This window comes from Tauraco erythrolophus, chromosome 5 (assembly GCF_009769465.1).
Source record: "Tauraco erythrolophus isolate bTauEry1 chromosome 5, bTauEry1.pri, whole genome shotgun sequence".
Classification (NCBI taxonomy): Eukaryota; Metazoa; Chordata; class Aves; order Musophagiformes; family Musophagidae; genus Tauraco; species Tauraco erythrolophus.
The window spans coordinates 65273345-65286917 of NC_141469.1; the positions used below are offsets into that span (position 1 = coordinate 65273345).

Consider the following 13573-nt stretch of genomic DNA (forward strand, 5'->3'; position numbering starts at 1 on the left):
CTATATAGATGAAGAACTTTCTAGTTTTTTGCTCACTGTCAGGATGTGTTATAGCAGAAAAGCATAATTTAAGCTTTCCAAAAAGTGCATGCTGTTCCTGTGTTCAACTGGATATCTCTATTGTGTCTACATGCATGGACCCTGATCTGTAATGGGGAAACAGCAACCATAGGGTTAGAATCCGATCTGCTCAGATGAAACCTGTATAATCTCAGTACATCAGTCAGTAGAATGAATGTGTTGAAAAAACTGAATATTTTGATGAAAAAAGAAAAGCTTTCTTACTGGAAATTGTTCCCCTTTTCGTTAATTCTATTGTGACAATTTTATTTTGAAAGAAGGGTACCAACCTCTTGAAGTCTTATTTTCTCTCCTCCTGTAGATTGAAAGCTTTATTGAGGATAAACTTACACATATTTATTTAGTAACTGCTTTATGCTGATGATGTTTATTACGATACTCAGTTAATCTTCAGCATTGCAGTTCAGTATTTCCCCTGAAGAAAGATGTTAAATCTGTCCCTTAAATTAAAAGAACATCCATAACGTATTTCTTTTCTGAATGTTGTCATACCTTGTGAAATAGTTCAATGACCATTAACTCGCTCTAGAGCTGTTTCTCCTTATACTGAACATGACATGGTCTCCATTTCTGGGTGCAAACTTAGGGGGAAGGAATTTGGGAGAGCACATAAGGATATTTTTGCACTGTCAAATACTGTAGCCTATTGCTTTGCTCCTTGGCTCTTGTCCTTGGTTATCCATGCTATTAGTTGGTTGACTGCCAGACTCTGCTCGGTTAAAGTAGCTGTTCCCCTTTCAGATATACCTCTGGGAATAGTTTTCTCCATTAAATTCTTTATGAATGAAAAAGCAACACATGTATAGTCCTTTACCTTGCAAAGTCTGCCTGTGATATCCTGTCCGACACTGTACCCTCCAGCATTTTCACAAACTCACATGCCACACCAGTGCATGCTTCTCATATCCTTCTGTCGTGGTTTTAGGCTGATCCAGCAACTAAAACTCACACAGTCTCTCCTTCTCCAGTAAAGTAGAGAGGAGAGAAAAAAAAACAAAGGGACTGAGGGTTGAGACAAGAACAGAGGGAGCACCCACCAACCATGGTCCTGGGCAAAACAGACAGGGCTTTCTCAAAGCAAAACAGTTTATTAATGATTACTCAGAAGGACAAAGGGAAACAAAAACCGATTACTCGAGAGCACAGAAAGAAACAAAACCAGATCTTAAAACCGACACCTTCCCCCCCCCCCCCCCTTTCCTTTTCCTCCCGGCTCTACCTCCTCCCCCCAGCAGCACAGGGGGCAGGGACTGGGGGAGTGCAGGTCAGTTCATTCCGTGCTGTTACTGCTGCTTCTTTCTTAAAGGAGGAGGAGTCCTTACACCCTTTTCCCCTGCTCCAATGGATCCCCTACCCACGAGGAAAAATCCACAAACTTCTCCAGTGTGAGTCCAGCCCACTGGAAACAATCCTTCCCCACAGATTGCTCCGGTGTGGGCTTTACCACAGTCTCGGATACTTAGGGAGTTGTAGCCACTCGCTCCGGTGTGGGTCGTCACGCAGACTCCAGATGCCTCTCTGCCTTGTCGTGCACCCCAACACGACCATCCTCAGGCTCAGGCATCTTCTCCCCACGGGCTGCGAGTGGGTCTCTGCTCCACCGAGGCCGTCCTGGTTGCAGGGGGCCGCCTGCTATCTCACCATCAGCCGCAGGGGAAACTCGGCTCCGGCACACCTCCTCCCGCTCCATCCTCACTGACCTGCTGTCGATGCGGCTGTTTCTCTCAGATCTCAGTCCTCTCCAGGTGAACTCAGCCCAGTGGGCACCCCGGGAGTGGGGTGCCCCCAAGTTCCCCAGCTGGCTCCGCCGCCGCCATTCTCCGTGGGCGGCGCCGGCCCGACGCAGGCAGCTGCCCGGCCGGGAGCCAGGGAGCGGGGGCAGTGCCCTCCTCCCTTCTCTGCTCGATCCTGGGCAAAGCACCTTTTCCGGTCCCTTTGTCCTGACTTAAGTAGGGCAATTCGCAGAGGCGCCCTATTGGCTCAACCCCGAGGGGGATGGCAATCTGATCTGGTGGCCAGAACTAAGCCTAACCCGGTTCCAAAACCAGGGAGGTCACAGGGAGCAAAATCCCTCTCCTGCCACCAGAACCACCCCGCCCTCCACATCAAACCATGACACCTTTTATAATTTTTCTTTATAAAGAGCATTGTTCAGTGATCTTTTTATCCCTGTCTACTATGTGTCAAGGGGTTTTATGTTGAATGCAAAAAAGTCTTTGGGAGACCTTGTCGATCTTACCCTGGAAAGGAAAAAAATGTCCTGACTTTGTACCAGACCTCTGTAATGCTTTCAGGAATCCTTGAAACTGAGTTCAGAAAACTACCTCACCATTACGGTCTGGTTGGCTAGAAATCTTTCGTCACTAAGGAAATTGCTTTTCTATCCCTATTGGATACTTTTGATATCTTCTATTATGTGAAATACTGGATTCAGCTGAGTATATGAAAACATTTGGGAATGAAAAGATCTTGGAATATAGCACGTTACAGTGGAGTGTCTCCTTGCTGTCTAACTTTTTTTGATGACTATCTAGCTTCATAAGTCTGCAGTTTACAGATTAATAACATCATTTTCATAATCAGAAATTAATTGTTAAGAAAACAGAGCACAATGGGAAATGATAACCAACACTAAGGGTCAGTAGCACTTAGCAAAGGAAGCCATATATATATTGACTGTCCTTCAAAAAATAAATAAATTCCACTATAGGTCTGTGATACTTGTGATAGATTAAGGAATTACAATTGTCTTATTTAATTGCAATGTTTTAGTAAGTTTTCATATTTTAAGTTGAAAATACTATCTTAGCACATAAATTCTGAATGTTGTAGTTACTACTATTTTTCCTCCACTCAGAAATGGTCATTATGTTTAAATGTGAAGTCTTTAAAACTGCGAAGACACAAAAAGATCAGATTTATTGTATGAAAATGTAATTTAATTGAAATAATTTTAAATTTTATGAAACATTAATCATGAGCGGAATGTCTGTGTGGAACATTAATTTGAGGCAGTAAGAATAAGCAGCTGCAGTTCCCTGATATGGTATCTGCAGCATTTATATTAATTATCTCATAACATAGACTAACTGAAGTAGAAAATTCATTATGTTTAGTTAAATAGTAAGGAAATCAGAATGCTTTTATTTGTTAATTTCAAGGTATCTTCCTAAAATCATTGGCCCTAGAGGTAACAGATGTCTAATAAACTTTCTGAGCTTACAAAAATATAAATATATGAAGTTTTTCAATTTACAGCCTTTTTTTTAAAAAAAAAAAAGTTCTGATTATACATATGAGACTGTAAAAAGATGACTGAAATGACTGTCCCATCCTTTAGTTTCAAGTTTGAAGGGCTTTTTGTCCTTCTGCTAAATTTATTGTTTTTTGCGACATTTCTTTTTGCCATATGTTATTCTTCCCATTTGAGACAGAGATGATACAAAGCTAGAAATACTGCCGTGTATTGCAGGAATTGTAAGACCATTTGCATACAATTTTAATTCTGGTGTTCTTAGGCATTTATAGTTAGCCAAATGGGGACTAGCCCTTAGTCTGGAGCCAGGAATTTTCAGTTGGAGCAATCAGTTCCTCAGGGCTAAATTCGTAAACCTATGCAGAATGGCAGCCTTGCAGAGTACTGACGCTCAGGAGTACTTATAGGACACTACAGCCTTATATGATGTTCTGGTTTACTTTAATAGGTACTGTCCTTAAAGGCAGCTCTGAATTCTAATGGTAGTATTAGAGTTACCGTATTTTCACACAGGGCCCTCTGGAAAAGAAATCCATTTAAATGCACATACTGGATGTGCAGTTAATCTGTGCATCTCAGATGCATAAGATATATTGTGCAGCCAGAGAGTAGTACATGAATAGTAGGTAATGCATTGAAAGGGAGTTGGAATACATAAGCATCAGCTGTGGACTGCTCTAAATATTCCTTCTCACAGCTGAGTCAGAATTGCTGCTGTAACCAGGTTTCTGGATGGCTAGCAATCCTGGACAGATGGGTGCAATCCTCAAGTTACAGCGTGAGAAAATGCTCTTGCACTTTTCAGGGAAAACAGTGCAGAGTTAGAAGACTGTAGATAGTAGTATATTCTTCCTTTTAAAAAGGGGTAGTCTTTCATCTAGTGAGGAACTTTCGTGCGAATGGCATGATGATCACAGGAAATGAATGACTGGACACTGCCCTGAGCAACCTGATGTAAATAGAGTTGCTTTTAGCAGAGGGTAAGACTGTCTTCTGGAGTTCTCTTCCAACATAAATTACTCTGCGATTCTGTGGTCATGTGCAGTGATTTCAACACATAGAAAAAGTTGGGATGATCGGAAGTCTTGCTTTAGCACACGCTAATTGTTAAGTTACCCATCTCACATTGAGTAATTCCTAGTTTGCTGTAGGAGGTGGTTGATGTGTACTCTGTTTTCAAATTATCCATATGCTCTCTGTATATTTACTTCTAAAAGGTCCCTTCCAACCCTAACCATTCTATGATTCTATGATTATTCTATACATGAATTTATGAATATAATTCTGCCCGATTGTATGTGCTGGGGATGCTCTTCTGCAGTTCTGATTGTAGGGGGTGTGTATCTCGAAACACATGATAGAGTTGCGTGGCAAGCACAAGCACACTGTGTGATGGTGGAGGACCACATTGTCACTTGGAAGTATGCCTTCTGGCAGGGCAAGGTACTTCATATCTCTGGAAAAAAAGCCTTGATCTTTCTACAACTTAATCCCACTGGCTGTATCATTAGTAAGTCATAGTTTTCAGCCTACCTGGCCATTAGCAGATTCAGGAATGGAAGTGCCATGTTATGTTATATGAAGACTTGAGGGATATTCTTGCTGCGGGGCACAAAAGACAGATCAGTGGGTCAGTTCTACACTTAAATTACTGTTGAACTGTGTATTAGTAATTTCTTTAAGTTTATATAGCTTCCTTCACAATTGTCAGGCCTTCTGCTCTTAGAATTGAATATTGAACTGAGGTCTACTGCTGAAACAGGAGGTGAAAGTATCTCTTCCCAAAGTAGAGACACACAGGTTCTATCTATAGCCTTGTAGTCCCATATATTATTATGAATGATGCTACATAGTGTGGAGTGTTTATGCTGCTTTTTTTTTTAATCACTTTTTGATCTTTCACTTAACAAAAGCTGCTCTTTAATAAAGCAGTATTTCAGTGTGCTTTTTATGTCAATATGGTGATGATTTACACTTGTTAAACTACAGATCATTTTATATATATATATGTCTTTATGTGTTTATATAAAAAGTATGGGCTGTTAAAATAACTTATTTTCTGTTATGTCAGAAAGCTAAGACTGGTTTAAATATGTTAGGGAATTCAGTCTGTTTTGCTAGTCCCAGAATATGTTCTGCATGTCTTTATAGCTTTCAGTAGCACTATTTTTACTTCTTCATCAATTAGCTTGAGTTGAAAGGCACTGAAAGAACACATGCTGATTAGCATTTTCACATATTCTACTTCCAATCAGTAAATTATATTCAAATGCCAACACAAATTGTAACATTTACTGTATGTGAAAACAAATTGAACAGTTGGTTCCACCTAACACTTAAGTAATATTTATTATAAAGATATTTCTGGATTGAGTACATATAAATTTTCATATCCTTTTATTTTTTGCATAGCCGTTTATGTTGTGCTTAAAAGACAGTCAATTTTTATTACTTCAAATGACAGGAGACTCCAGTAACCTTTGAGCTAGTGACTTCATTTTACCCCATACTAATTCTCTTAATGGCTACTAGAATTGATTGTAATAGCAGAAATGCCTTGCATTGGCATTAGGCAAAACCAGAAGTACTTCTTGGCAGATTCCTGAGAGGATTCATGTGATTTAACATGCATTTTTTTGATTACTGTCTAACCTTCTACAACCTTTACTGTCTGTCTTTCGCCATTAAAGATTCATCTCTCAGTCTATCAGTTGAAATAATAGTCTGCATAGATCTGAATTACCTCATTTTGACCTATTTTAAATCAGTACAGACCAATGTGTACAACAATTTCAGCAGCATGTATCTTTAGAAGCTGATCTCTGGGATGAAAAGTCCCTAAACCTATTCTAGAATGCAACAACTCATTAATTAATACAATTTTTCTTCATATAGCATAACTCTGAGCAGGCACGTTTCAATGGCAAATAGCGTTCTAGTGAACAGTGTTAGGCTGATCCTCTCTGTTATGGCATACAAGGTTTATTCACATAAATCTATATGAATTAAGGTGGAGTGCTGGGGCGGGTACTGTACTGAGCCAGGAGACAGATCAGAAACAAAGCCTAATGTAGACATTTTCCGTAAATATACCTGGATTTTCTTCTAACTTAAAAGTTTCACTTAACCATAACTCAGGGTTACATTGTGCAGCTCAGCTCCTCTGAAAAAAAACTGTGTTTGCAACTGCTTCTCCGTGTTCACTGCTGCTTAAGACTTTCTGAAAGTGTCCTGATTTCAGTTGGGACAGAGTTAGTTCTTCTTTTTAGTATATGTACTGAAAGTCTTTTACATGTGTTCTGTGTTCGTCTGAATGTTCTTGGAAACTTGAACAAAACTTACTAATAAGTTTCTGTGTGAGCGGGAATTAAATTATTTGTTTTACTGTTTGAAGGTTATTTTGCTACTTCTTTCCTACTTGTCAAAACAGAAACAAAAGTCTGAAGTGTGATAAGTGCTTTTAGGAAAAACTTATTATAATTGAAGTTATTTGACATTGAAAATCATATCTTTAACGTGTGGAAGAGGTTGGAAAGAATTTTATGCTTTTTTAATTACCCACATTATAAACATCCGCAGTTTGTCTGTATATGTATGGCTGACTCCTTACATGGAACATTAAATGGGATTCTTTCTCTAGTCTGAGGCCCTCAGTTTACTCAGAATGTACAAATACTGCCTTAGTCATTTTGGCCACAGTACCGAAATACTACTTTGTTATGAAGCAAAAAGGAAGGGAAAATTCCATATTAATATAATATTATATTAAGAAGTATTATGGAATCTGTGTACTAATTTGCTATAGAAATGCTCACAGAGCTGATAACAAATAAAGCAAATATCTAAACATCACTATTTTTTTATTCTTCGAATGACCTAACAAGTTCTGTTATTTTTCAGCAATTTTAATCATATATGTTTGTGGGTACTGATATATGTGGCAATAATCAGTGCACTTTTTAACATTACTTCTATATATGCAACATTCTTTTTTTGCTGGACTTAATGTGTGAGCAATTAGTCATATTTTGTGTGGGCAGAGATCTCTCTTCTTACCAAAAAATTACCTGTCCATAGGGACTCAGGTACAATGAAGTCATTGCTGGCTTGCCTCTAAATATGTATTTTTTCATAAATGAATTTACTGACTAAAAACCTTAAATAAGACAGTAACATTTATCACATGTATTTTTTTTATGATGAATTAGCTGTTAAGTAATCTGAACTTTGTGTATTTCGTTTTATTGTCTTTTCTTTCTTTTGTGCTATGAAAGTCGGATGCTTCCTACTTCTAAAAGTTTGAGCAGAGAATATTTTAATTTCAAAATAATATTCAAATCATTTCAGACATGAACTGTATTACCTGCTCTCTGGTTGACTGAAATTGTAAGGTGTTTTATAGAGTAAATGATATTACCCTAGGCTGATGCACAGTGTTACACCATTGTGCTGTGATCAGTCTGCTACTGTACAAGCCCAGTTCAAGGTCTTGGTGAAAGAAGGAAGAGACTGGGGCAGCTGGCTGCAGCCAGAGCAGAATCCGAGCTCCGATAACCCATCCCACAGTTTCTGGAGTTTTCTGGAGACATCTCTGCTGCTCCCATGGAAGAAATAAGGTAGTGAACCAGAAGTAGTGCCAGTGACAACTGCTTTCCTGAAAGAGTAATCTGTGTGTACCTGAGACAGGGACTGGAATGAGAACAGAAAGCTGCTACACCTTGTCCCACACCTACCTCTTATGGTGGCGGCATGTTATCCAGGCATTGGCCACTTCCTTCTCCAAGGCAGGATGCATGGGAAATTGAGAGGATAAGCAGAAAGCACAGGGGTTTTTTTTAGGAAGGGAGAGAAAAGGAAAGAAGAGTTGTTTCAGTAGTCTAAAACCAGTGAATCCTCCCCACGTCTCATTTAACTTTGCTTGACACTAAAGCTGTCAGGCCCATCACTACCTTGCAAAGGTTACTGTGCTACTTCCCAGGCGTACTTTCCCCTAATTTTTTTCTTTTATCACCAAAAATATTTTCCTCTTGAAAAGAGATTTTTTTTAAATTGGGCTTTTTACAAGGTAAGATTTGAGACACCTCTGTTCAGCAGATTGATAGGGAAGCGTAGATAATTTTAGGCCATATTTATTACTCAGTAGACTATTTGAAGTTTACACTACATATGTAAGTTCTTAAGGCAAAATTTCCCCCTAGACTTTACTTGAGTATGGTACTTGCCCTGTAAGCCAGAAATTAGGCCTTTTTGATAACTTTAGAATTGCTGCTCCTATGTGCCACTTACACTTGTTGCCGGGTGATGAGTAGTCTGGTCAGATTGATCCAAATAAATAAAAAATGTTAAGGTTTGAATCAACATTTAAACAAGCAGTATTCATGTTGTATAAGGTTATGGTAGCCTCTATTCTTATGAATGAGTTTGAATCATGGTTGTAAAGCACAACTGTACAAAAAGCTATGAAAGAATAACATTGATCTTGAATTGTCCTGAAATTTGCTTTTAGCTATTCATGTGTACCATACGAAAACACTTTAATGGAAATTTGTAAAATATGGCTTCTGCCATATAACATTAGAGTTATATTCAGTTGTGCAATTTGCTATGCATACATATGACAACTGTAGAGCAGCTTCCAGATTATTTTTTCTAATGTAAGAACATGCAAAAAAGGTAATACATGGTTTCTGGTTTTATGTGTTTATAACTTAACATGGAAGCAGGTTCATGCAAGGTGGGATGTTTCACATATTGTGTTAATACTAATTAAATTTATTTGGAGTATCTTTGAAATATCAATCACAGTATATTTAGAAGTATAGTATTTGAAGCGATAAATATATTAATGTTTAGCCCCAAAGCTGAAAATACTATAATTTTAGAGCTTTTCTAATTCATATAATAATATAATTTTAATGAAGAAAATCTTATGCAAAATTAATGTTAAGTTGACTTTCTAGATGCCACATGAATTGCTACTTATATAAAATATATTGTAAGCACCATTGTGTGTGAAGAAAGAAGTGTATGTGGTTGTTCTTTTATGTCAAGTTTCGGCACACATGTCTCTGTTGAGATAGGACCAAACTGGGATTTTACTACCTGATATGCTTTCGGGAACTGTCAAAAGATGCAGTCTTTCCCTTTGAGAAAATTTCTTTGTCAAACCACTTGTCCTCTGCTTCTCTGTGTTACCTGATGGGGTGATGAGTGCAGCTTTCCTGCCACTGTCATGGCTGAAGTAGTCCAAGCACCTTGTACCTAATAACTTAGGAAATGGGAGGTCTTGGCCCAAAGGTTCTCAAATGCTGATCTCTAACTATAGAAATAGCTGTAGTACTTGAAGGATCTATTTGCCACTACTAATAGCCTATGTTCTTACATACTTACATAGATCTGTTTTCTGCTTTATTGTTTTCCAGAATAATATAAGATGTTCTAATAAAGTCTTTTTTTTATGTATATGTATTTTAATCCTCATGTCAGGATAGTACTAGCTTTTTATCTCAATAATCACAACATAAAATTATTTTCATCAGATTGTTTTATGTTTCTGAAATACTTCAAACAATACAACGTAACAGAATATGTAGAGATGACTATACGCAAGAGTAACTGTGAAAGTGAATAAATACTGGCGTCAGATGATAGGGAATTAACCTTAAGGAGCCTCAACAAAAATCACTTAACAGGAACCCTAAAAGGATATTTTTTTTTCCTTCTAATTCTGCTATTTTAATGTTAGCATAGGTAGATCTTGAAAAGCGTTCTGGAAAATAGTAAGTATACTGAAATCTGAAATAAATTTCTCAGTGGAAAATTCCAAAATAGAGAAGAAAAAAAAAATAAATAGGATGGGGTTGGGAACCAGAAAAAAATAATTCAATGTGTTTTACTTTCCAGCAGTCAAAATTAAATTACATCATTAGTTGTTATTTAACCAACTCAAAGTTTTAACAAATTTTAAGCATCCTGTGGAAATGAAATGATTGATAGAAAGTTTCATGGCAAGAATTCTAATTTGCCAGCTGGTTCTACCATTTAAATCTTTTTCTGAGATGCTAGTAAATTAACTAAATGTTCTTTGATAAAAAACCATGATACTCAAATATTGAAATACGAGACATTGTTATAAACCCATGTTTTATATCCTTGCTGAGAATACAGTTTGTCCATGTAAATTAAGTGCGTGGATTAGTGTAGTTCTGCTGCATCTCTTGTATATATTTCACATATAGAAGGTGTCACGTTAAGACACAATATCGTGTCGACAGAGGACAGAACGAGGGCTACCTTGAGCCTTTATCAGTTTGACCAGTCTGCCCGTTTTCCAATCAGGGACCCTCATGGGCAGCAGCACCGGCACAAATCCCTTATATCCTCTATGTCAATTATTGAAGTTTCCAGAAACTTAAATTTATATATGACAAGATTTATTACATACACTTGTAACAGAATACAGATTCGAAGATAGCTGGTGATAGTGACTGACTACGAAAACAGATTTGATTAGAATAATATAAAACTATTACTGATCAGTAACAATACTAACTAGCTAGCAAGGTGTTAGTAAGTAAATGCACGTAACACAGAGCTCCTACCCAACAGGCGTCCCTATGCGGGGGAGAGGAGAGGTTCAGCCTGTTGACTGATACCAAACGTTTCGATGGGGGACTTCTCCCTGACATCCCCTTCTCTTTCGCCATGTTATACTATTTCTTTACTTTCAGATGGAGCTTGAGTGACTCTAGTCATACATACCTTTATTAGGATTGGTAAATTTTTCTCACTTCAATTTAAAGGTATAGGCTAGAAGAAATTCAGGGCACCTGCTCAGTGAGGGGTGGTCGCAGCCCAGAGGTGGGTAGCTTTCGAGGTGGAGGTGTGTTTTGGTATTATAATGACATAATAATGAGCAAAGTTCATCTAGAGGACAAGATTTTACCATTATTGCTGAGGCAGCACTTGCGATCCATCTTCCTTGACGGCAATTAGACGGTTATCTTCACCAGATGTTCTTTGCCCCCTGATAACAGAGATGAGCCATGGTACCTCCGTACCACTCTAATCCCCACTTCAAGGACATTGCTCATTCCATCTGACCAGCAGGCCATGTCCGTCCTGGGAGCAGCAACTGTGTCTCACCTCAAAGCTGCTCTAATATTGCAGCCTTTGAGCTGCACTTTGCAAAGCTGTATTTCTCCATTTTCCCCAATTTTAGTTATTTTCCCACAGAAGGCATAGGCTTTTACTTGACATATTAGAAATGTCAAGAACCAAAAATTCACTGTGCTTTTAAGTTAATAACACAGTAGGTATAATTACCTGCCATGTTTGAGAGCTGACTTCAGCGCTTAAGTAGCTATGGGATGTAAAATAGGCAAATGGCAGTTTTAATCAGTTTGTTTCATATTGTCTTGATTTTCTAAGATTATCTATTCCCATGATAAAATGAACCAAAAATTATTAAAACTTTCTTATTCTTTGTTTTGAGTTAAAATCCGTAATTTTAATTGTCAAGCAAAGTTTGGGGAAAAGTTTATAAGAAATTGAAGTTGGAAGAATGACCCTAATCTGAGATCTCGTATGTGATGTGTTTGATGCCCAAAATGTGCCATATGTATCTTCCATTTTGAAAGGAATGCAACGCACAGGAGCACAGAAAATGTCGGCTTATGTTATATTGTGCCTGGCAGTGTTTAGTACCAGATGCTGAAACAGCAAGCTCTGTTTTATTCTTATATCTAACAGCCAAAGAGGCACTATCTCCTTTTCATAGCGCTTTTTTTTTAGACATTAATGAGCTAGGAGATGCTTCTACATAAAGAAGAAATTCATACATTCTCTCCATCATGCAGCTGCCATGTGCACCTTTCTGTTAATGTTATTCCGTCTAACCTTCTACTTGTAGCTGGCACTTCCTCATGCTCTCCCTTTATATATATATATAAAGTGAATGTGTATATATATATATAAGTGACTGTAAATAAGCTTATATGCTGTCTCTGAGTAGGTCACCTCAGCATCAGAGGTTAATCAGGGTAGCACTGCATATAGATAGGTTAGAAGTAGATGAAAATAGCCAGGTCAGTGCACCACATTAATGTAGCTATATTATCTCTGGGACTCATGGTAGTATTACACAGTATTGTGCAGAGTAGGTGAATCAAATGGTTAGATGGGAGGTCATGTACCCCTAATGATTGTGCTGTGCTCCATACCCTTTGATTCAATTCTGAAAGTCTTTCTCTTAAACTAAGGGAGGGTAGTTAGAGAAGGGAACAATATTATGTTATTTGACCTATAATAGGAGGAGAAATTAAAGAGAGGCAGGATGTCCTAAGTTTATATCCAATTCTTTATGCTGACCTGTTAGCTGATGCAAGGATCAGTAAAAGAAGGTGTTGTCGTAGCAAATGTATAAATCCCACAAATTTGAATTATGATGTGTAGTCTTGGCTCAGGAGACCATTTTCATGTAGTTGTGATATGACGTTTTTGAGCATACATGCCCGCATATCTATCATTAATATTTTTTTGCCCCAGTTTTGTATCGAATTATCAGGAAAAAAAAATGTTCCGTTACAAAAGAGAAAAGCACAATGAAAGTTTTATAAAAATGTCGGTTCATATAGATTGCACCTAAATCTTTCATGGAGAGAAGCAAAGTCTCAAGAGAAACTTCATCAAGGAATGAATAAACAAATGCTTAGATGCCTGCTGTTGTACAGGCATTGATGGTGGTTGACATAATGACATGTTTCAGTCTTACTCTAAAATGCAAATAGATGTTTCACAGTGATGTTGGATTTAATAAAGTGGGCTGAAGGCTATGTCGCCAAATATTATGAATTGCTACAAAATAAAGGAAAAGTAAGCTGAGCTGGAGATTTATTTTCAGGAGGAAAATTGGGAAGCTCTGCTAACTTAAATATGAGCTCTTCAGATTGTAACTCGGTTAGTTGCTGGTAGACCTGGAAGACAATCCTGATTTGGAAGTGATAACTGTTGACAAGGGCAGCGGAAGGTATTTTGTTATCTAGGGAAGCATACATACATCCAGTGCCTTTCTTGGTTGCCTGCCTTCTGCTTTTGTCATGTCCCAGATTCTATTATTTCTGTCCTCTTCTCCCCGCTTCCCTCAAACATATGAAATGGGAAAACAGAGGTCTGGAAGGGATATCTGCTTGCTTCAAGCACATCTATTCTTCATCTTCTCCAGCACCTTAATAGTGA

General features: G+C 37.9%; 1 protein-coding gene across 5 annotated transcripts in view; it reads left to right on the forward strand.

Moving 5' to 3' along the window:
* The window catches only part of SPOCK3 (SPARC (osteonectin), cwcv and kazal like domains proteoglycan 3), a 214851-nt gene that overhangs the window by 179423 nt on the left and 21855 nt on the right, over window positions 1–13573 (forward strand). The gene's annotated exons all lie outside the window — the stretch shown is intronic.